The sequence below is a fragment of the Cheilinus undulatus genome, linkage group 9, assembly GCF_018320785.1.
Source record: "Cheilinus undulatus linkage group 9, ASM1832078v1, whole genome shotgun sequence".
NCBI lineage: Eukaryota > Metazoa > Chordata > Actinopteri > Labriformes > Labridae > Cheilinus > Cheilinus undulatus.
In genome coordinates, this window is record NC_054873.1 from 9,192,232 (window position 1) to 9,218,207 (window position 25,976).

Genomic DNA, 25,976 nt, shown 5'->3' on the forward strand with positions numbered 1-25,976 from the left:
GGACTGTCAGGCTTTCATGTAATCCATGATATTTGCCTCACTTTGTGTTGTAAATGTTCGCTAAAACAGGAGAGAGGAAGGAAAAGTGTGAGCTGCAGTCACAGGGTGACAGGAGCGGTTGGGTGTGTGTCTGTGTATGTGTGACAGAGATAGTTTGTGTGTCTGCTAGCTTGTTGAATGAGTGACAAATGTTTAGAAGTTATAATATCAATAACATGTATAGGCTGAAGCTTACCTGTGGCTCCTCTGGGATGAAATAATTGCAAGAGGACGTAATAACAGCAGTATCCCACTATAGGATTCTTTCATTCAAATCATATCCTCAGGCTGTTGTCATTGGTATGATCTTAAAGTGTTCATGTATGTTTGCAAGGAGGGAGGCAAAGCAAAAACATGAATATCATTTTAATTTTTAAAATTAACTTATTATTCTTTGTGTTTATTCTGTGGCATGTTCAAGTTATTTAATTTAACAGAACTTAAAAAAAATGTTTTCTTTTAGTTTTAAGAATACAAACACTTAAACTCTAACATTATTTGGTAAGCTTTGGAATATCCATGTTAAATTATTAATCAAGGCATCCCCCTCGTGGAGGCAAAACAAAAAAACAAAAAAAAAACAAAAACATCCCATTCATCGATGACTGAAATCATAATTCGTTGCAGCCCTAAAGTAAACCCTATTGAAGTATGCCTCTGTAGGGGTTCTTATTTAGGAGCATCTTCCAACAAAATGGACCAGCTTCTTTAATTAAAGCAGACATTCAAAACCATAACATTTTGATACCAAACGTAAAAAATCAAGAAAAAGTCAGGCATAAATGTTGGTGTATGTAGGCTTTTGTTTTGAATGTAGCTGAGGGGTAAGTTTATAACTCTATAGCTTGGTTACCACGCAGCTAAAGACAGTTACAAAAACAACAGAAGATAAAGCACAGAGCACACCAGTACAGCCACAATAGCAGGCTAAAGTTACCTTAGTAACCAGTGTGGCATCCACAGTGCCCCCCCTGCTTTCAATAGACCACAGAAACATCACTAATTACAGTAAATTAGACCTCCACACCTTCAGCCTGTAGCAGGTATGACAATTTAAAGTGGAAAAAACAGCTGAGACTCATCAGAGGTCAAGACTGCTGTTTGGAAAGTAAACATCCTTCAAAAACAGTTAATTAGCAACAAAACAGATGTGTTGCTTTAACAAAATTGCTTTCTTTTCATAATTGTATTTCTTTAATCTGAAACACGTTGTAACCTCAAGGTGAAAACTGCTGTATAAAATGAGTTATTATTTCAGTGTTATCCACTCTGCCTTGTTGTCATCCAATCAAGGACACACAATTTAGCATATAGAGCTAGAGGCAGGGGCAAATGTCCAGATTAATAAAAGCAAATCTGGCAAACTGTGAAAACAAACTGACCTTCCTCCTAGTGTATATTACATAATAACTACTTAATGTCAGTGAGACCCAGAACTTTCTATTAAACTAGCTCATGCACTATCACACAAAGTGATATTTTTCATCAGCACATTTGTAAATCGCTCTCAAAGATAATGCATGATGACAAATTTTCCAAAGTGTGAGGTCACGTCAGTCCAATTTTTATCCAAGATCTGAAGAACATTTTCTCAGGCAGGATTTTGTCACTGAGCTGGCTCTCACACAAAGCCATTACAGAAATATAAAAGTCACATTTTCTTTGGAAGTTTTAGACTTTATAGTATGTATATTTTCACATTCACTGCCAGCCATCTTTGTATTTTATAATAAATGTGTGGCAATATGCAAAGACTGATCAGTTTATGCTTGTTCATCATTTGGCTGTCTGGATACTGTTCCTATTCAGCTACAAAAAGATTGTTTTACTGAATTTACATGCAAAAAAAACAGGCAAATATGCTTGGAAAAAAACTGTCATAACTCAATTGGTGCAAGATTAACATCTAATCAAAGATTAAATGTGAGCTAAAGAGGAAAATGTACAAGTCATCCAGAGCCTGTGATGAATTCTTCACACAGAACAAGAGTATGAGAAATGTATTATCAGTTGCTGCCATGCTCCAGTTTTGATTCCTGCATGCTGATCCAGATTTGTTCTGTCATCTGCTAACAGCTTGTAAAGGCTGATTTAACACAGCTTCATACTGTCACTTTTCCAAAGACTGACAGCTTTTAATCAGCCTCAGACAAGTATATGTTCATATGTTACACATCACTACACACTAGCACCACAGACTGTAGAAAACAGAGATTGGATTTTAATGTAGCTTCAGTACTCACACACCCTAATAAATGAGAACCTGCAAATCATGATTACTATTAAAAAAAATCATACACAGGATTAGTTGTCCTGCTGTTTTTATGCTGTACCCATTAGCACTTCATTCCCAGCTCTGATGAAATAATGGGGGATGATGTAACTGATGGTTATCAACCATCTAATTATAACGAAGACATCAGCAGCTCTGTAGCATGAACAAGAGGGTCCAAACTTTAAAATGCACTACTACAAGAGAAAACAGCTAAGAGTAACAGAAGGTATGAGTTCATGGAGAGATCTGTCCATGCGTTGGCTGAACCAATCACTTTGTCAACACACTCCTCTTTCCACATACAACTATTCCACTCTTGTAGGTTGTTGGTCATGATGGCGGCTTTCCTGCGAGTTATTTTGCACATATCTCCTGTCACCAGATTGTTAACAGCAAGCTTATCTTTTCCATTATGGTGTCATTATAAAGGACATGTGCTAACTGGTGCTAATGGCTAATGTTTTAGCTTTGCCTTTTAACTTGCTTGTCCCAAGAGAGTTACTGTAGCTGTCGTAAAGCAGTTGCTAATACTGTAATGGGCAAAAAAGCCAGAGCCAAGGCTGTGTGCCATTTATTACTGTCTTACTTTTGTTTTTTGTTTGTTTGTTTTTTTACCAAGTTTATTCAGTTAGGACAAGCCCAGAGAGGTCTAGCATAAATCAGTCAAAATATGGGCACGCTGATGGTCAAGCGGTTTAAGGCATGCACCATGTACGTGGGCGGCCTGGGTTCGAATCCGGACTGTGGCCCTGTGCTGCATGTCTAACCCCCACTCACCCCTGTTTCTGAGTCTATCCACTGTCCTCCGCTATCCAATAAAGGCATAACAAGGCCCAAAAATGAATCTTAAAAAAAAAAAAAAAAAAAAAGAAAAGAAAAATATCAGTCAAAATAGTGCTGCTTAAAAGAGCGTATGCACAGTGCACAAGTACTGAAACATTACTCCAGTAATGATGGCCACAATCGCGTCTCTAACAGGCTAAACACGTTTGTTTCTGCTATAAATGTACATTTCAACTTGGGGTGTGTTTGTGACTTTCAACGAGTCCTGCACCAGGAGTACTTAAAGGGTGACCCGCAAAATCATCATCCACGGGTAAAAAATAAAACTATATAATTTCCTAGTAACAGGCACAGGTAAAAATACACTAAATGCAGGAGGGCGGCAGGCAAAAAAAAGAAAATCAAAGGCTATGTGACTACGATTAACATTATTTTTACATCTAAAAAAGTGAATACTGTCAAGTATGATCAGCATTAGTTCCTTGGAGCTTTGAGGTAATTTCAGGCACATTTTGCTTCTGTGTTACCTTATTATTTTCTCATATGTGGACTTGTTTTTGGAAAATGCATGAAGGAGCCAGAGGGGATTATTCTGAAAGTGCCTACAGTATGCCGTGCACTGTTGCAAGTTTTGATTTTAATAATTTCTTTTACAGTCGGTGGTTATATTGTTTACCATTGGGCAGTCATTTTAACAGAAGCGTGTATTCATTCATGTCTGCAAGCATGTAAAAGGGTGAATCTATGTGTGTAAAGAAGGGAAAGGCTTGGTGGTAGGCTTATTTACTGCTGCTTATCTGTGTGTCTGACATGCACAAGCCTGTGAATATCAGGGAAAACTGCCCTTGTTGTTAAGACCTTGATTGTGCAGCAGCTAAAAAACAACGCACTTTTAATGGAAGTGGGTGGCTGCATGAATACATTGTGTTTAATCATGGGTCGGGTCACACTATTATTCATGGGTCCAGGGTGCGCTGGAAAAAGGTTGGGCTTCTGTTTGCAAAATTAGACCCACACAGGATTCTGCCTCCAACGCCTCTGCAGTAAGTCTCAAGGCAACACTTAAGGAACTGCAGCTTTTTGGCTTCATTTTTCAACCACAGAGGCTGAAACTTGATTAGCAAAAATAATATTCCATAATATGAAAAAGCAAGGGGGTAATCTGACACCCAAATACTCCTGCAGTACATGACAGAAAAATCTTCTGCCCTGAAACATCAGCTGGGGCAGCTTTGTGTAGGTTCTACCTTAAGTTCTAGAGTAACACTAAATTCTAACTTGATGTTTGAGTTGTGTCAGTTTTTGATTGCACCAGAGACTTAAGATCCATCTTACCAGGTAGAACCTGATGTCCAAACTAACCATTCTGTTGCTAAAACATGAGCTTCACCGAAAGCATGCAGCTTTGCAGAGGTAAAAAGAATCAGTAAACAACACTAAACAATACTACAAGAGCTATGGAAGAGATAAATTCATTAGAGAAGGATAAAACAGTGCAGGTAAATGCAGTTTGTGTCAGTGGTGATACATTAAAACAGCATAAAATCAAATTCATGCAGTACGTTATATGCATATAATCTTTGGTAAGATAATTGTCATGCTTGACACAAGGGGATTTTGTTTAGAGGAGTCGAGATGTGTTTATTTATCTTTGTCACACTCACATTGAACATTGAGCTATCACTGTTATGAAACTTTCTACGCTAGATTTTCTGTAGAGGTTTTCAGGATAGTGTGTGTGAATTTTCAAAGCTTACCTTTCACTGGCACTAACAATATCATATCCTTCATATAACAAAGATCTTGAAATTATAAACTGGGTAAAGCAATCTGCAGACATGGAAATGCACAGGCAAGATAAAGCATGTGGTTTGACAAGCCTATAAACATGTATACTTAGAGCACAAAAATAGTTAAAATAACACATCAACATATACCATTTAGGGTTCATATTCAAACTACATATACTGGCTTTCAGTACGTTATTTGAAACTTGTAATCTATGCACCACATCCGCCTTATGTTAAATATATAACCACCATTATGTGAATATAACTGCCATTATATGAATATAGCTGCCATAATAGGAGGGTTTTCTGCTTTCCACTGAACGTCTCATTTTTGCACATTAGTAGAGCACTCTGTTTTCTAACTGTAAACATTTTAAAGAAATCTCTGCCACTGCATTCAGTAGATTTGAATCCTAACTATCGATCAACTTTATATCATTTTATTGAGAGAAAGCGAGAGGGAGAGGAGTACCCTAAGCAAAAATAACCAGTTCCTGTCATTAACAGTTGGAGGAGATGAACAGGAAAGACAGAAGAGGATGATGATTGTGGAGTGCAGAATTATCCCCTCTGCAAAGTCTGCTAGTGTTGGCTTCCTGCTCCAAGCTGATTGCAGGAGGTCTCTGAGGGCCCGTCTAAGACTAAATATGTGATAAGAACCCGTGAAGGGCCCTCTCAGACGGTGAGAGAGACAAAATGGAGAGATGGAGAGACGAAAGAGGAAGAAGTCCAGAGACACTGGAAGAATACAACAAAGTTTGTATGTTATCACAGGAGAAGAAGAAGAAGAAAACGTACTGCATACTGCATGTTCGCATTCCTTACTAACTGTTCTTTGCTTCTGGTCAGGTATAAGGGGAGCTGTTCTTCAACTTTTATCTAACTTCTAACGTTAAAAAGAAACAACAACATGGTAAATCCTCCACCAACTCAAATCAATCATTAAGGCGAGACAGACACTGAATAGCTAAGGGCTTGTTTCTTCTACTTTTTGGCATGTAGCAGGATAATAAAAGCTTGTTCTTGCCAATTTTTCTTAATTACCTACTTCTGTCATTGCTGGACTCGAGGATGGTTGGCAGCTAATCATAATTTAACACAACAGTAAGCGTCCCTTAAGATTTTATTGGGCATTCATTTATGATGAGATTAAAAGATGCACCTCACAAGTTACAAAAGCTGGAGTGTTTGCTCATTTCTGGGAAAAATGTTTATTTTTTGTAGAGCCATGTGTAAGAAAAGGAGGACAGCACTACAGCCTGAAGCTTTACACCAGTGTCAATTTCGTCAACTAAAACTATGACTAAAAATATTTGTTGACAGCCTTTTTTCCATGACAAAAACTAGACTAAGACTAACAAAAACAGATCTGTGATGACTAAAACTGACAAAAAACTAAGTTTAGTTTTTGTCAAGATGGCTAAAACTAGAAGAACATGTAATGTAGTTTTCATCAGACATTCAAAATCTGTGATGTTTCTCCACTGTGGGTAAATCTGTCAAAAAAGAAATGCATCTGTAGCTCTTTTGTCCCTCAGCTGTAGAGAGCAGGGACCCCAGGTTTAGCAGAGAGCATAGAACACACTACCGTGTTTTGGTACCAGATTTAGGCAAGAAAATAAATGCTTGGACTAAAAGTAAAGACTAAAATGTGAGGACTTTTTATGGACTAAAACGAGACTGAAACTATAAAAAGATAGAAATGACTAAAATGTGACTAAAACTAAAATGCATTTCATTTAAAGACTTACATTAAAATTAAAAATAGCTGCCAAAATTAACACCGCTTTACACATGTCAATACTATAATGCTTTAAAGTTTTGTCATTTTCATTAAAAAATACAAATTTTACCATATAGTGACATGTCTGGAGGTCTGAATTTTAATCAATCAGCATGCAGATGGCCTAGCGGTCTAAGACGCTACCCATGTACGCAGGCGGCCGGGTCCAAATTTGGCCTGTGGTCCTCTGCCGTATGTCTCCCCTGAATCTCGTCCCATTTCCGACTCTAGCCACTGTCCTCCTCTGTCAAATAAAGGCACAAAAAGCTCCAAAATACATCTTTAACATAAAAAAAGGAAAGATTTTCCTGAACAATTTCCTCCATCAACTTGAAATTCAGCTTGGATGTCAGAGAGCTGTGACTGCCTTTGACATTAAAATAGCTACGGATCGTTCCTCTGTAAGTGGAGGAGGAACAGACAGGTAATGAGGAAAAATGGTGAGACTGCATTTAATGTTCACTGTGTCACTTTCTGTGGATTCTGCTTAAAGCAGGCTAAAGTCACAAAGCTGTCTTCAAGCTGAATCTTCAGACCCTCATGATAAGTATTATAGATGTGACGACTGAGTCATCACAAAGCCCAGCGAGACATCAAAATCCATCAGCACCGCTCCCGATGCATAGAAATGAAGTCATTAGAACAGTGAGCGAAGGCAATCCCTGCTGAGTTGAACAGCCTCGTGTCACACAGTTCTATTTATAGATTTCAGGCCCAATTTAGCCCTTTGAAGTAATACTCAGAATATAAACTGAGTACCAAATTATGAAGGAAGTCACTGGTAGTAACGCTGTGGATCACCATGAAAGTAAAATCACTGATCTGAGCAGATATGGAAGAATCTTAAAGGACAGTGAGGATAAGATTTAAAAGGTTTTAGAGCAACGGATCTCACTGAAGATGAGTTTGCAAAGGAAAATGCTGCCAGATACTTATGCATACTGTATGTGTTTGCCTCGGGTCTGTAGGAATATCTAGAGATCTGAAAAACTCACACTTCCACGCTAAAATAACAGGCTGCTCTGTGATTAAAAGATGATGTTTCAACACTCACTAGCTCTAGGAACAACTGTGAGGAAAAGACAGCGATAACTTTAAGTTTTCCCTGTCACAGAAATCCAGGAAGCACAAACTCAGCTAGCAGATCAAGTCTTTAAGTTGTTCAGATACATATAAAATATTTGGGATTGACTTTTAATCTGCCTAAAATATGTGCAAGTGTGCCAGGCAAATTACCACTACGATTTCACAACAAAATACCTGAAAAGATGATCAGGTTTCAGAGAAACTCTCATGACAACAAACAACATCCATCCAGAGAAAGCAGTAGAAGTATCTATGGAATCATTGTCTGAGCTCCTACAGGATAATCAATTTGATTGATTCAGATTCATAAACTCGTAATTGTTATTACTGGCATGTTGGCATTCTTACACCAACAAATTTTCTTCATTTCAAGTACTTGTGCAGGAAGCTTAGTATGCAGCTTTTCAGTGCATGCTTTCCTAATGGAGGATCATTTTGAATGGGGAATGTAGTCCCTTCACAAAGAATCACACTTGCTTTTGGGATTGCCCGAGATTTAGGTTTTCTATTACTATGACCATAGTCCTTGTATGAACCTGAAACACAGCAAACTGTACCCACAACTTTGAATTCCTCGGTTGCCTTGCTTGGGCGTGAAGTGATGCATTCTGATGCTCACACATCTGTGCCAGCCGACCGAGAAATATTTCGACTTTACCAGCCTTGCATTCCATCAACAGCTGAGCTTGTGAGAGACATGCACCAACAGGACGCCACACCACTGCCACGACCATGGATAAGGCGATGAAGACTGTAAGAGCTGTATCACGTTGCAACCTGACAGCGTTCAGGGATTTATAACAATGACGCTCTGGACTGATGTGTATTTTAGCCATTCAGATGTCATGATGAGCTTTTAATGGTGCAGTCTGCCACGATACATGAGACCAACATCATTTGGAATGTGAATCTGACTCTTTTCTTTAAGAGAGAATGCCTTAGATTTTAGGAGTGTTTTCAGGGCACATGAGGCTACAACCCACAGTTAAGCTGCAGATAAAGACTGATTGTAAATTTAAGAAAACTGGCACATTTTCTCAGCGAGTCATGCCATATTACTACCCAATGACTTTGTGTGACACTGTATGAAGATACAAGATTGCCAATGAGGCTGCTGCTGCACCCTGCAGCACAGAACTGCAGCTAATGATCCTTGAACAGATTTAACTTCCATGAACAGAAGAAAAATATCACAGTAGTCAGAATGCAATAAAGTGTAACTCTAGAAAGAGAGGAAAAAAGGCATGGGTGATATATGAACTGTCATCTCAAGGATTCACCTGGAAAGAGGGTGGCAATGTTAGTCAAAATCCTGTTTTCTCTTTCTTTGTTGAAGCTGTTAGTGTGTTTGACTTCGACAGCTGAAATTCTTATTGAAGCAGACTTTAGTAAAGGACTTACACAATTGAAAAAAAAAAACAATTTATAAAACACAGAAGCTATTTTATTAAGTCTTATTTATACTTCTCTTATAGTATATGCCATAAGTCTGCATAGCCCTGACCTTGCGCAGATCTTGTGCACATAGCTGACATGGACCCCCTCATGAGCACAACTACATGTTGAAATAATGCAGACCACATGCCCTGTGGTTGGTCCGCTGCAGCGCTGGGTGACAGGCGGTTTCTGAAAATGTCTGCCGGCATGTTGTGTGTACTCTAAAGTAAAATAAATGCCTGCAGATGACATTACAACAAGTCATATCTATTTGCTGGCATCCAAAGCTTTCAAAGAAAATTCCTCCCTCTGCCTCAGCTGATTCAGTGGCCCCTTCCATTTCCTCTGTTGACTCCTCTCTTTTGTCGTAGCAACAACTGCAGTCTAATCATCTGCTGCTCAATGTTGGTCAGCTCCAACTTCAACATAATACCCTTGGTTTCAGTTTCTATGGTTTCTTGTACACAAACAAGCAGTGAATATAGCAGCCAGACCAGGAACTGGCAGAAAAATGGCACTGCCTAGTAGTGTTTGGGTGGAGAACTGAAGAGCAGCACCAATGCACAGCTATGTAGTGCTAACAATGGTGTAGATCAGTGTTGGCGGTTGGCCTCAACCATTATTCCTTGCAGCCCCCCCTACATGCACCTAAGAAAAGTGGTGCCCCCCCAAGGACCCAAGAGAAAAGAAAAAGTGACACTGCTGCATGATTAGAATTGTTTCAATGATAAAACCCTAAAAAGAGGCCTATGCATGTTTGTTTTTTATCTGAAGACCTTTGTATAAACTCCTTAATAACTGTTTTATCATGCTTTTAGTCAATATTTGCAAATCTAGTTTTGGCAAGCCTCGCACCCCCCAGGGAGGTCCCAGACCCCATGTTGGGAACCAAGAGTGTTGATCACTGCAGCATAGCTATGGTGTAGATTCAACATGGAAGTATACACCTGGCGTTCCCGTTATGATTTATCTTGTTAAAAACATTTAACTGAACATGTAGTTTAAACATGCTCAGAAAAAACCTGAATTAGTCCTAAAAACACACTCATCTGCAACTTTATTAGGTACACCTGTTCAATTGCTTGTTAACACTTGTGACATAGCTAATCAGCCAGTCACATGACAGCAACTAAATGCATTTCGGCATGTAGTTGGGTCAAGACGACTTGCTGAAGTTCCAACCGAGCAAAAAAACAAAAATGGGAAGAAAGGGGATTTAAGTGACTTTGACCGTTGCATGGTGGTTGGTGCCAGACAAAGTATTTCAGCAGCTGCTGATCTACTTTTTTCATGCACAACCATCTCTAGGGTTTACAGAGAATGGTCCAAAAAAGGAAAAACATCTAGTGAGCGGTAGATGTGTGAACAAAAATGCCGTGTTGATGTCAGAGGAAAATGGGCAGACTGGTTTCAGATGACAGAAGGGAAACAGTATCTCAAACAACCAATCGTTACAACCAAGGTATGCAGAATACGTCTCTGACCGCACAACATGTGGAACCTTGAAGCAGATCAACTAAAGCAGCAGAAGAACACATTTGGTGCCACTCCTGCCAGCTAAGAACAGAAAACTGAAGCTACAATTCACACAGGCTACCAAAATTGGACAATGGAGGGTGAAAAAACATTGTCTGGTCTGATGAGTATCAATGAAAGCTGCAACATTCACAAGGTAGGGTCAGAATTTGGCGTAAACAACAAGAAAGCATGGATCCATCCTGCCTTGAATCAACAGTTCAGGCTGCTGCTGGTGTAATGGTGTGGGGATATTTTCTGAACAAATTTGGCCCCTTAGTACCAATTGAGCATCGAGTATTGTTGCTGACTGTGTCCATCCCTTTATGACCCCAGTGTACCCATCTTCTGATGGCTACAGCAGGCTAATGCACCACGTCACAAAGCTCACAGCATCTCAAACTGGTTTCTTGAATATGACAATGAGTTCCAATGAGTCACCAGATCTCAATCCAGTAGAGCACCATTGGGATATGGCAGGACGGGAGATCCACATCATGGATGTTCAGCCGATAAACCTGCAGCTACTGTGTGGTGCAATCATGTCTGTATGGACCAAAATCTCTGAGGAATGTTTGCAACACCTCGTTGAAACTATACCACAAAGAATTAAGGCAGTTCTGAAGGCAACAGGGAGTCCAACCTGGTACAAGCAAGGTGTACCTAATAAAGTGGCTGGTGAGTGAATTTGTACTACTGTTGCACTATTCTACACAATGACAAAACTATGCAGTGGATTTAATACTTCATTAGGGATTCACATTACTTTGCACAGTCTCCTTTTCACCTTGACAGGGTTTTTAAAAAAGATATTATATTCCTGGTCATTTTTAACCCTGCCCTCTTTCCACCTGCCTGAAATAGTTTCTACATTTTCCCATCCCCCTGCTGAGATCTCTAAAATCTAATTTCTTTTTGGCCATTTGGCATCTGAAGACAGATTTGGCTCAGCGGGCCTTCTGGCAGGAGGTAACATAAAAGTTTCCAAAGAAAAGGGACAGACTATCAATCCATGGATAGAAAGTTATTACCCTGAGACACTGGAAGGAAACGATCCTGATCTTTGCTTCACTGAGACTTTACATAGGAGTTTATATAACATTTCCAAAGATGAGTCCTTAACCCTGCAGAAACAAAAGCTTTCTTTGGATCAAACTTTATCTCAAAGGTTTCATGGGGATATGTGGCAAAGTACTGCAGTTTTTTTCTTTGTTTTTACAGTCACACACTGACACAAGTTAAAAATACATTCCATTAGTCTGCCTCTAGCTATTCATTTAACCAGACAAGATCTTCAAATTCAGCTACAATAACAGGCGTAATATTTTCACTTAATGAGACTGAAATATGATCATTTTACATTCTTACACTTACAGGTCCATAATGTGGTAATAACAGAAATCATGGACAGCATGAATTATTCCTTTGACTGGCAGGAAAAATAACAAAAGTAGAAGGTTATCCTTACTGTACAGGAAAAGAAAAAAAAAGTACATCTCCACCCTAAAACTTCCTGGCTTATCATGCTGTTATTAATTTTCATTCTTCCTCTGTGACATAGCTTCAGTGTTAACGTCTGAATGACATTACCGGATCATTCCACGTCTGGTTTCTGCCATTGTCAGAGGAGCACTCATTTTTCAATGCTATCAAAATAGCCAGTCCTGTCATGATTACTTGGCCTTAATGGGGATATGAAAATATGATTGATGAAATAACCCTATTTGAAATCTTTGGCCTGTACTTCTCCGACTAATGAAGTACTAGATTAAACTGGATATCTCACAACTGAGTCTCCAGTTTCAAAAAATACTTGACTAATGCACTGCCATAGAATCACTGAATGTTCAGACCATAACCTCAGTATCTTCAGGGCTGGTAATGCGTGCAGGGTTAAGATTTAAAATCAAATTAAACATATTAATTTCCAGATCTGTCACTGTCTGTTTACTCCTGATTTCTAAACACAGACTAGATAAAATGATGGCATACTGTGTAATGTTGAGCTGAACAGTGTTTACATGTTTATCATTGGCCTCTTATTATGTAGGGATTATCATATACTAATCCCCTGAGGGAATCACACATTACCATATCGCCTTAATCCATCATTCCTGGGCCTTTGCTGTAGTGCATCAAATATCACACACTATTGTGAATGAAAAAGGTTGAGTCAGGGCACGAATGATCAATAATGAGGTAGGAGAGGTGAGGGCCAGGGAGTGGACTTTCAATGATCTTTGGTACCTAATGTTCTCTATACCGCAGATGAAAGATTACCTATTAGCTCTGCGCTCGATTTTCATAGTCTCATCAATAATGCATGTGATATAGCTGCTTTTCTTCCAGCTAAGTGACTGATTGGTTTACATTATGTGCCACACAGGAAATATGCTCTTAGGGGAAGTAGAAGGTCACAGTTAAGACTAAACCCTGGACTTCCATGCCAAATCATCCTGATCCAACCAAACTAATTTCTTGGGTCATCTTCTACTTCTATGCCGGAAATGTGTTAATGCCACGCTGGATTTACAAAACAACCATGTTTATCTTTCACATTTAGAGGTCACATTATTAGTGTCTGACTGGAAACCAAACATAAAAGTTGCATTCTATGGCTTAAAGCTGTAGTAAGCCATTTATTTTAGGTGTCGCATGCCCACAAAAACATTACTAGGAATGCCTGATATTGGATTTTTGCCGATATCCGATGTGCCGATATTTACAGATTCATTTTAGCCGATATAGATATCGATACACAAATAATTTCAGTCCTTTTGGACACTTTAAGGGTTAAGAATGACCAAGGAAACAAACTTTAGTCCTTAAAAACACATTAAAGTTTAAAGAATGAGGATAAATAAAGAAAAAGACCTCACCTGACAGAGGTCTGTTGGTTCAGACTAAAACTCCACTAATTTATTAGTATATATGGACGAAATTTATAGTCGATAAACTGTATGCTGAAATGCACAGGCAAAATATCGGATGTAAATATCGACAGAAATTTTGATATCAGCCGATACCGATATTTGCTGTTTTAAGCTGTTATCTGCCAATACCGATACCAGACCGATAATATCGTGCATCCCTAAACACAACCCATCAGGGTCTTGTTATTGAAGCCATCTAACAGAATAACACACTTCTGCAACGCCTCCTCGCGCTGCACTCTCACTTGAGGAAAACCAGCAAGGGACGATGCTCCAGCCAATGGGCAGGCTAGTACTCATTGCCATTCAAGAGTCAGATCAGAGGCTGGGTTCCTATTGGCTGCTGTAGTAGGTGTGCTTACGCCTCTCAGCTCAGTGAGAAGGTGATTCAATGGCGGAGTTTGGTCCTATGTAGAATTTGTTCATGCTGAGACGAAGTTTTTTCTTACCTGTGATTCGGGCATTGATTTCAATGGAAACGCGGATCGAAATCACCGCATGAGAGCTTTGCCATCATCAGTATTTGAATCAGCGGACATGCACATTCATAAGGAGATATATGAGAAGAAGGGCAGAGCCACGGAGCTCAAACATGGAGAAGAGCAGGAAGGGAGGGGGAGTAAAGTTGATTCTACACTGTTCTCAAAAACTGACACATTCTCGAGCTTTAAAGCAACAATATGGAAGAATATGGCTCATCAAACACAGTACTGTTAGTAATTTTGCAAAAACTATGATTGCTATTACTTACATCCTGTTTATTTTCAAAGTGTTTGCTTCTGTGCATATTAGTAAAAGCTGGATATGAACTCAGCCAGGTCCAACTGCAGCGTCAAAGCTCTTTGTCAAACATCTTATCAACAAGCCTGTCCAGTACTCTAGTCCAGCTTTTTGCTACGTCACTCTCTCTTTTTCTCTTCTTATCTTTATGAGTTGCTGCACTCTTCCATCCCTAAGCCTCAGCCATTGCATAAATTACAAACAAGATGGGCTAACTGGCTTCTTTTTAGCTGAAGGCTAGAGTGTGAACTAGTGTCACTTCTTATGAGAGAGCTGCAGCCCCCTGTTAAAGTTATATAGTGCTGAAAGCAGGCCACTGGGGCATTCTGTGGAAATGGGATTAATGCCACTTTACCGTCAAGAGTATTGTACGATGGGATGGACTTTGAAACAACTATATTATGGTTTAATGTTACATATTTCTGTTTTTAAAAAGGACTTTTCAAAGCTTGAAGTAGAACAATTTACATGTGATACTTGACACTTGAAGACTCTGTTGGACGCTAAGGAAGGCTTGAACCTAGTTTAATTTTTTAACTTTGTGCTCTGCATTCATCTACTGACGGTCAAAGAAATCCCTTCACCAGTGATGCCAGGGCGTTCGCTAAACCTCTCAAAGTTTGAAAAGAGCACTAAAAAGGAAACTATATTTTTCTTTAACATGAAAGGATTTGCAATGTGTACACAAGCTTCAACCCAGCATTTATATGTCATGTCACAGCAACAGAAAAATATAAATGTTTAATCCTGACAGATGTCAAAGGTCCGTTACAGAGGAAGGCATTCACTCCACCCTTCAAGTTTCAGAGCGCTGACTTGTAAACACAGCTGAAAAAACATGCTATAGAGGGTGGGAGGCACAGGGTCCGGACGGGTGTAGAGGAGTCACAACAAGGCAAGATAACATTATACTGAGCAGAGAAACTCAACTCTCCTCACCCATAACTTCCACCCTGATGACAATGCTCAATAGTCGGACTGGTCCAAACCAGTTTTTCCACATAATGAAGGCCTAATAAGGTTGTCTGGGTTGGATTATGTAATAAATCTGTGGACTCTGTTGGTCGGACCCCATTCTTTTTTGACCTACATCTGAAAACTAAAGAAAACAGAATACAAACATACTATTGATTTTCTGAAAGCCAACAAAGTTACATGATAACATCTATTTTTAGAGCTGCCAGCTCCTCACAGAAAACAGGATCATATGTTTTCAGTGAAATAGCTTCTGGGTTAGCTGGCAAACCTGGTTCAGCGTAACACATGTTTAGGTTCACCTTTCAGATATAATGTGATTCTAATGGCAGTCTAATCCCTTTAAAATTGACAGGATGATAAATCCCCTGCAAGCAGGGCTCCATCACTTCTTTATCTGGCCTCACACATCATCCCGATACAGAGGGACATCAATCATGTATTAGTCTGTGTGTGGGTGCCAGTCTGCACACATGTTCAGTGATAAAAGTAAAGCCCTGCTGATCTGACTGTTCAATAACTTTAACTAAACTTTTGGGCAAACTTAAACTCTTCTTTTCCATAAGGAGGCATTAAAGTTTCTTGGCACTTTTATTTTAAGTCTTTTCCAACTTTGTCAAAGGTATATATAAAAAAAAAAAAAAAAAAAAAGAGGGCCTCAGAGAACCCAGGAGTGTAAACGAAATATTTGAGCTTGAATTTAAGAGATTAAGCCCTGCAGGATGAAGTACAGAAACACTGTTGAACAGTTGCAAACAAAGCAAAGCTTAAGTCAAACATCACCATTTTTAGGACTTCTAAAAATATTTCAACTCAGTACAAAACAAAAATATTAGGCTCTACATCATCCCAACAAGTGACATTTAAGGTGAGTTTGAAGACAGAGCCAGAGCTATATAAAAAGAAAGGCTGGGTGCTGATTGATATAGAGAAATTTCAATTGGAAAACCGTGAAACATGCTTTTGAAATTTCCCATTATAACTCGAATAACAACGCGAAAGCATTAATCCATCTTATCTTGGAGGCCTCCGGGGGGGGCAGAGGCCTGAACAGCTGAAACTTCTACTTGTTTGAAGAGCCTGGCAATGCAAGGTCGGCTGAATGGTGAAACAATAGGTGGTCAGACTAAAGGGCTTGTCACAGATCAAGTTGAAAGTCTTTCGCCAGACTAGTGGCCCATAAATCTAACAACCAGATAACATGACATCATGTGAGGTAACTAGATCTCGTTTCAAAGTCGGGACTTCCCTCTTCACAATACCCTCAAGTGCTGCTTCAAGGTTGGTAAGGTAGCAATGCAAGCATGATGTTCCAAATTTCACTGGTTATTTTTTATCAGCATGTTATGTGTGGGACTCACATTTTCAGACATTGTCACGTTATTTAAGAACTGTATCTGACAACACAGAGCACAGGGTCGTAGAGCTGTGATTAAAGCTTTATTAGGTCATTGAATCAGACTACTGTCCTTGTCCTTCTCCACTACAGTAGGGGGAAAGCCACCTTCTCCAGGTGATCTATTCTGTCACACATCAAACACAAATCTGCCTCTGAAGCAGACCTTTCTTCTTTGTGTGTTTTGATATGCCTTCATTAGTGGTTTAATAGCGGTTAGCACACACTTACTGGTGTTACTGCCACCTGGACTGGTGGTAAATACTGTGATATTTGTATTTAGGAATGTTGTGATTCAATTGTTTCCTTCCTGATATGATTCCAATACCAAATGCGTTAGGTATCGGCCGATACCGAGTACTGATCTGATTCCAGAGTAAACTTTCTGGACTGACTGTGCAGACTGGCAAAATAAGTTAGACCTATATTTGACTCAGAATGTGGCTCAACAGCATCTCTGTGACCCTAAAGTTGTTTTCCTGCTCATTATTGAGTTCTACTACTAAATATTAGAATAACAATAATACAGGGGGCTGCATCACAGCCCCCCACCCCCCATTATGCTCTATTCGGGCAGGATCACATGATTACAGAACAGCCGGCTGACAGACCCTCATAAATGGAAAATATATGGCGGTTAGCACCCGAATTAGCATTTGAGCTAATGAGTAGATCCTTTGGTTCTTCTTCACTGTTCTAGAAACCTGCCTGTGCATGCAGGGCTTTCTGTATTTCGAACACTTATCAGAATCGGAACAACCCTATTTGTATTTATATTTGGTATGTTTTAATAGTTCAGATGCATTCATCGTTGTACTACGTGCACCAAACCTTGACAGTTCGAGATGAATACAAAAACCGTGACAGCCCTAGTGCAAATATTTTATTTTACTGCATTTTCCCATGATAGCAAGGAATTTGGGTATTTTCTCAAGTAATAACCTCATTATCTTGGGGGAACCTGTTTTGTTATCACATGAAAATTAGTTCAATAAGTTGAAATCTTCAGCAAACAAATGAAAACAACTCATTATCACAGGGAACTCTGCAAAGTAAAATGCATGGATGTGCGCTCCTATCATAAGCTTTCTGACACCTTGTTCTTCCAGGTACACTGAAGACAGCACCGCCAGTTTTAGGTCCCAACCCATCGGTTGAGAGCAGCCACTCTATACCATGTTAAAACTGACATCTTGTTTTCTTTCTGGCTTTTCTCTACATATCTATACTGTTTGATTTTGGTGTCAAGGAACTGTGAAGTATGCTCAGAACATCCAGTCCAATTTGGTGCAACATGAGGTGTAAACATGCAAGAGTAAATCAACCTTTATCCACATTATCTTGGCGTATTAGTGTGATTTTTACAAATTCAACATATACAGAAAAAAATCTGCCAGAGTCACAACCTTACATGTATTCTAAATCAAACAGAAGTCAGACTAACACAATATTTGTTTTTTTCTTCATGTAAGTAATACTGTAATGCAACCACATAAGCAACCTTGTTTCCAACTGAAAGAGTGCTAAAGCAAACATAGGCCATGTACCAAACAATAGTCAGCTCTGGAAACACATGCTAGCCAAGGTAACATGAAATTATTAAGAATACTAGATATCTTCCTTTAGCTCAAGGACAACATCACAGAGCCATTTAATTTAATCTCACAGTAATTATTCCACTATAAAAAAGTCCTACTCCAAAAACACCACCATGAACGGTCACAAATCTGTCATTGACCTTTGCATGCTCCTCCAATGACTACTGCTGCTCTCTTTCCCAGCAGGGCACTGATGGAAGATTTGCTATGAATGTCATGAGCTGGATAATTACTCAGAGCATCTTACAGAGAAAATCGACTCCAGCTCCTAATCCCACATGATGGGATACACAGAAACTTGCCAGCGCATTTGTGGGTTAAGATGCATGTGGGAAAGCAGCTTAAATGAGGTTTTTGTGGTTAGAGCGCAATACACTGTGGATGGATGGTTCACATTCTGAAGAAGCTGTGTCTGTAGGGCTCTGAGAGCCACAAACCAAGACAGAAAATATGGTTTAGAGAGTACAGCTATGCTAATGGATCTGTTAGGCTTAATGAAGCTAAAACATACAGACTTGATATAACATACTCACAAATAAAACCTATGCAACGTTTACCATGGTCACTGTGTAGTACAGTCCAGAGTCAACACAGCACCAGAGTTATGAATTTCAATGTGATACTGTTTAAAATTAAATGTCAGATACCTGTTCCAATACCACAACAACATTTTTTCCCTCTTGGACACCAAAAACTGATGAGTGCCTACTGAAAATCAAATATTTCCTCTGAATGATCATTTATAAACCAGACAGGTGTATGCAGTGATTCTGCCCTCTATGATTTCAAGTTTGTTTGTTTTTTTTTTAATTTAGATCATTTTATTGTAGGACTGTGAATCTGTTGTCAGTCTGCAGGCTGAGATGTAAACGAAAACTTTTAGGGACCAGGAGACTTTGCTGTCTCTCTCTCTCTCTTTCGCAACCACAAATGGACTTAGCATGTAGCCAAAAGCTAACCAAAGTAACTTCACCCTAAAGTCATGTTTGACCATGGGAGATTTGGCATTTTGAGAGCCGTGAGCAGGCCAAGCCTGGTAGACGGTGAACAGAATCTGTTAGAGTGTGTACTGTGTTGATCCTGTGGTTCTACACCCCACACTACACAACAAAGCAGTGAAATCTGTGATTATCTGTTGTTATGTATGGGGTCTCTCACATTGAAAAAAAATTATAGAAAAGGTTATACTCTAAAAATCTTTATGTGTAGTAGGCTTACACCATCAGTAATGCATGCATCTCTATGAGAGTGTGTATGCAGCAGTAGATATCCTATTTTATTTTTATTTATTTTATCTATTTTCATCTTCTTCATCCAGGATGCAAGGCAAATCTTGTACTTTTTGTGCAATGACAATAAAGGTTGAATTGATTGAATTGAACTGAATTGAATTGAGACACTAGAGGGACAAAAAAAACAGACTGTCTGACAGGTGAATAAAACAGTTATCAGGTATATAGGCTGATGGAGGGTTGAACAGAGGCACATGGCAGGCAGAGAGGCACGTCCTCAACAGCAGTCAAACTGAATCCTAAAACTTCCTTCATTTCTTTGAAGACTTTTTGGTGTGTTACTAACATTTTTAAGAGTGTAACCATTACTGGACAACCAAAGTGCTGTTTCTCTCTCTCGGCTCACCTCCTCTCTGGGTGAAATATGCAAAAGTATATCTGTTTTTTCTTCCAAAATTTGACACTACTGAATGTGAGAATAAATGTAGATTGAAAGCATGAGAACCATCTGTCCGTACATATTCTGACTGATGACTTTCTGCTTTGTTTGTTCTGTGTTTTTAACACTTTTTGACGTTTTATTTCCGTAACTTTGTTAAATGTTCTGCTGCCCGTCTTGGCGAGGACAATCTAATAAATGACACTAAATGTCAATAAGGAGTTTTTCCTGGTTAAATAAACTTAAATAAATGATCAAATAATGGATGCTGAATCGTTTAAAGCATGTGGTATTGAAAAGTTAGAGCAACAATATGCAGTCATGAACCAAAGTACTGACCAAAGTCAAATCATTCTGAGTGTGGTTTTTGATAACTGCTGCCTAGTAAGAACTCAACCTTGACTGCAGCAATAGAGGAAAAAAAAAAAAAAAAAAAAAATCACCAAAGTCCTCCAAGTACAGTGCATGGAATTTGTAGGTAATGATTCGAAGATGTGTTAATTTACAAAGTAGAGAGACAACTCTTCTTGCAGCGCCAGAGTCGCCCAGGACATAGCGGTGCACGCTCTCCATTCTTGCAGCTATAAAGCTGTTTCCCTTTGCACCTGAACAGACAACTCCTTGGTAGTAGCAGTGGGAGTTCAGATTTTTACCAGTCAGAGGGTTTCATCCTAAAGGGAGCAAGAATCCCTGCAAACAAGTTTATTGGGATCCATTAAATCATTATGTTTTGATATTTCAGTCACACATAGATAGACTTCACACACATTAGAAGCTCTAGAAACATTGGACTAGCCTTGTAATAAAAACCTTATCTTAAATAAGCATGTTAAATAACACACAGCTTCAACAGAGGAAATTTAAGGCCGATTCAAAGTGAAACCATTCCTTGATTTATGACAGCAATAACTTGAAGCAGCAGACTGCATGAGTAAGAGGAGCATCAAAGAACAATAAAAAACAGACACTTCCTCCAAATAGCCTGCGAAAAGCAAAGCTCCCTGTATAATAAATATCAACATTCCTCTTTGATGAATGGCCGCGTGCGTGGGAAAGCATGTCCATATCTTGGCAGCATTGACTAAAGACTGGGAAGAGCCATGGCAGGTCGTGAGGAGGGATGACCTCCTCTCATGCAATGGCACATTCCTACCATAACTAAGTAGAAACAGGCCTGGGATAACTATAGCGAGCAGCGTGGAGGGGACCAGGGTCACAGCTTGGTGGAATTTAGGGGAGAGTGCCACCCAAGCCTCTCAAAGCCACGCTGGAAAGGCCTCCTAAGTTCACTAAGATTGGAGGCAGACGTAGAAGGCTAGGATGTCACACTGACGTCATTTTACCTTTTGACCTTTGGTTCATTAGCAGATGATGGTGAGAGAAAGTGGGACAACAATTAAACATGTGATCAGTGCGACACATAGGCCAGAGTAAACGTTTTGTCAAAAGTAGGCTTTTTGTTCATGAAAATGGGAAGTTAAATTCATAAACGTTACATCTATTATGTTCTAATTGTACTACAGCTCTAATATTTAGATAGTTTTAATAATTTTGGATACTTTTCAATACCTGGGTAATTTTTTATACCATTATTTAAAGCATTTAAAGGATCTATAGCTTAGAAAAGTATCAAAGGTTTAAAATGTCAGATGTTTGGTTATATCCTCCTAAGACCCTGTGTGCATGAGGACATTACACTCTGGCTTTCACACAACATACCATAGTTATACTTTCTGCTATGAGAATGTTTTAGAAAACTGTCTGGACAGTCCATTGAAGAATAAGTAATTCACAAGAAATAAGGGGAGAAATTTAATGGAAAATTTCAGGGATTTCCATGGATAATTTTGGGATTATTTCTTGGAAGTTTCATGGATTTTTTTGTATATTATTGGGTAAATTTTGACAGTTCCATTTTAAGGTTTATAACAGTAAAATTTTTGAGTATTTGCATAAAAATTTGGGATTTTCTTATGTTCAGGCGATTTGAAGAGTTAGTCAGTTTTGTGTTAATTCAGAAAATGTGTGTATATTTAGGGGGAATTTTATTTGAATTTTTGGGGATGATTTGCTTCCAAATTTTTAGGTATGCTCACAGAAACTTGGGAATTTTAGTTTTTAATCTGATACGGAATAGGGAGGTGGTGCATGCTTTGATATTGCTAGAACCTAATGGAATTTTCAGAAGAGTTTGTTGGCATGTTGGGGAGAATTTTCTGACGTTTTTCATGGAACCAATTTGCTTTGGGATTTGGGGGATGTTTTTCTTAATTTTCAGGAATTTAAATGGAATTTAAAAATAAAAATTTAGGCTTTATAATAAAGTTTTGATGAGACATTTGAGGAATACTTGAAGAAATTATGGGTACTTTTTATGGGAATTTTAAAAATTTGATTAAGAATTTTTCAATGAAATTTTGGCGGTTTCTTTGGAGTTCTGGGGAATTTGTGTTGAAATTGGACATCAATTTTTGTCCTAATTAATTCTTGGTAACAAACAAGGCTAAGCTTTTCAAACTTATCAGGTCGTAATGATCCCAAGTAAGTGGAAGAAACTAAAAATGAATTCCAAACAAAAGCTTGGGTCGCCGGACAATATTTTTAACCAAAAGCTGCACAAATGAAAAAGAGACAGCCGTCTAAACTGAACAAATATGTTGCTACATTTTTTGGCAACTAGAGCAAGAAATCGCCCAATTTTGGGTGCCTAGAGCATCTACTTTTGTACTGTGGTATGAAAATAGGGGCCAATACCATCTGATTTCTATTAGAATTGTATCAAAGTTAAAAAATCTTGTTTCTTGACAACACTCATGAGTACTAAAGTAGTGCTTATATAAAAACCTGTCTTCTTTTTAAGGTTACTAGCTCACAACTCATCTTCTGAGCATTTAATCTATTAAAAGAACAGCCTTGAAAACAGCCTTTGTGAGTGCACTGAATGTTTTAGATCATGACTGGATCTGACTCACGTCTTCCTGATTGTTTCCCTATAAGAGACAAATGCTTGATGTGAGAAGCAGAGAGTACTACTAAAAAATGTGTCACTCCAATGAGCTTGTGGCTCCAATCTCCCTGAGGTTTCTTCTGACTAATGGTCAAAGAAATGCAGTGGAGAGCTGACCCATAGATCATTTGATATTGATGTCTCAAACTGCCGTGACTCCCTCAGTGAAATTCACTTTCTCTTTCTGATGAGAACTCCGACAGCTGCTGGTTTCCACAGTCCACTTAGCGGGGCCTTCGGGGAAAGTCAGGGATTGAGGGGGGAGCGCTGGAGCAGGCGAGTGATGGGAATATACGTTCCCCGACACCCACACAGTTATTGATCTCCTCTGACCTTGGCTGCATTGACATGATCGGCGTCAAGGACAGACAGCAGCCCAAGGTTCATCTCTCCCCACTTTCACACTGCATTTCCAGGAAGTTAGATACTTTCTGGAGCTTAATTGATTTAAACCTTATCTATGGGGTCCTAATGGGAAAACTTTACATTGTTTACTGCTGGGGCTAGATAGCGAGGGCACTTTTAGGGAGCATTGTGTAAGTGTTAACTGTAAGAGGTACAGAGCACAGGGCACATCCTAATCTATTTATCAAGGACTATCAAAGCAGGAAAATGCAGCAATCAATAAGGAGAGTAACTTAGAGCGCTTCTATGAGACAACAATGTGTAATCTTGATGGATCTTTACACTAATGCAGCCAGTCAATACACATGGGCTTTCAGAGTGGCCGGACACTGCTACACTCTAACACCGCAGAAAAGCCATAGGCAAATATACGTTGCAAGATCACAGTCAAATTTTAAAAGAGGTTACTTCAAAATCAGTGCTAGTATAGTAGAACAATTACTATGGTTTAGTGTGATTTACTAAACTGTGATTGACTGGCGACTAGTCCAGGGTGTGCCCCGCCTCTGGCCCAATGACAGCTGGGATAGGCTATAGCCCCCTCGCAACTCCCAACTGGAAAACTGTATAGAAAGTGGATGGATAGTGTGACTCAGTTGTCTGCAGTGTGTACCAAACCAATTTGAGAAAGCTTGCTGACGAAGACTAGCTTCGATGGTCACATTATGCATATGGGCAAAGCACTCAATGAGCTAGTTTGGTGGTTAGAATTGACAACAGAAATTTTGTGGTTTTCCCTGTCAAACGCAATTCAGTAATAGCAAAATTCAGAACCTCAGCATTATTTTTTGAGTAAGTGTTGAAGACAAGACGAGTTTAAACTCACTGGGTATTAGATGAGCCTGGAGCTGGGCGATATGGCCAAAAATTTATATCGCAATATATTTCTGCAATATCCCGATCCACGATATATATCGCGATATTTTGAAATGTCCTCAAAGTAGCTGTAAATGTATAATTCAGCCTTAGTTAACACCAGTATGGTGATTAAACTAGACCATTTCATTGGATTTTTAATAAAATTGTATGCAGAAAGAGTAAAAACCAATATAAAGTCAAACTTAGCACACTTCTTTATTTTGAAAACGACTTCATTTAATCTTTTACTAATAAATCAAAAACACAAATCATGAAATACTCAGTCTTTTAAAGTGTAGGGAAAGTTCTGACATGTTTTCTGTGTTATGTTTACTATTGCTGATAATAAAATGATTATTTTCCTCATTAAAGGCGAAGGAAACCTACACTAACTCAACAATCCTGCATGCAGCCAAGGGCCAAAACCCTGCAATCTAGTCCACCACTCAGGCTCCCAGCTGTGGTTATATTAGTCCATTATCTGTGCTGATGAACGCCGGACCAGTTTCTGACAAGTTCATGTCATGAGAGCAACTTTAGACCTTATTCAATCAGCTCTCCTGTATAATCATGGCTGGAAAAAAAGCTCATATGGAGGCACAAACATTTTTACTGCTTGTTGTTGGTGTTTTGAACTGTCAGGCTGAGATTAGGCTCCATCATCTTGAAAAAAAAGAAATTAAAAAACAAATTTGTTGTGTTTCTGATTAAGTTTTGGAGTTATATAAGACCTAATGGTACATGTCTCATTCAAACACAATGTCACACAAGAAACAGATTATATTTGTCAGGAGGAGGGGAAAAGGGAATAGAAATATGCAACTTGAATATGAAACAGAACAGCAATGACAACCATGTTTAAGACAGAGGGAACCGCAGGGAGAACAAAACCAAGCAGTCTCAGTTATCAGAGTACACAGGGTAATAAGAACCAAAACAGAACAAAAACAAAACATGGCCAAAAATAGCTGCTGAGCTCTGAAGGTGACATGAAGCTACACTTTTGAAATACCTTTGTCATGAAGTCAGGAGGGATGAAATCATTTCCCAGCAAGTGATGATGAGTGTACCATAGAACAAACATTACATCTCCAGTGAATCATTTGAACTTTGGATGAAAGTAACTAAAAAATGAACATCGCTGTGGGAAATGTGGCCACTGGGAACAAACCTAGACATGCTTATGACCTCTGTCTACCATTCACGTCCATGGGGATTACTCAAATACAAACAAGTTATAGATAAAGGAACACTACATGCACATCCAGCCCTACAAAGAGTTGACAGGGTGAGGTTGCAGAGAACCTTGACAAATTTGACTGCTTTGTAGTATTCCTACTGTGCTAAGGCATGAGAAAGCTGGCTATAGAAAGGAAGATTTATATAGGGGCAGACACACACACAAAGAACTGACAAACATTAGCCTAGGCAGCAAGGGCAGACATAGGGAGACACAATATGGCTACTCCATCTCCCTGTCCAAGGAGACTAACTCTGTTCAAAAGTCTTTAAATATTATGCAAGCCTCGACTAGCAGAAGGCATCAAAACTACCAGTCAGTGCCTTTTCTTTGCCTCATAACGGTGATGTTGCAGGTAAATCCAAACTTTTGATTTATTTGTTTGTGTTGTTATGTTACCCTGCG

General features: G+C 39.0%; 1 protein-coding gene across 1 annotated transcript in view; it reads right to left on the minus strand.

Annotated features, from left to right (window-relative positions):
- Positions 1-25,976, minus strand: part of peak1 (pseudopodium-enriched atypical kinase 1) — a 162,540-nt gene that overhangs the window by 103,311 nt on the left and 33,253 nt on the right. The window lies entirely within an intron of this gene.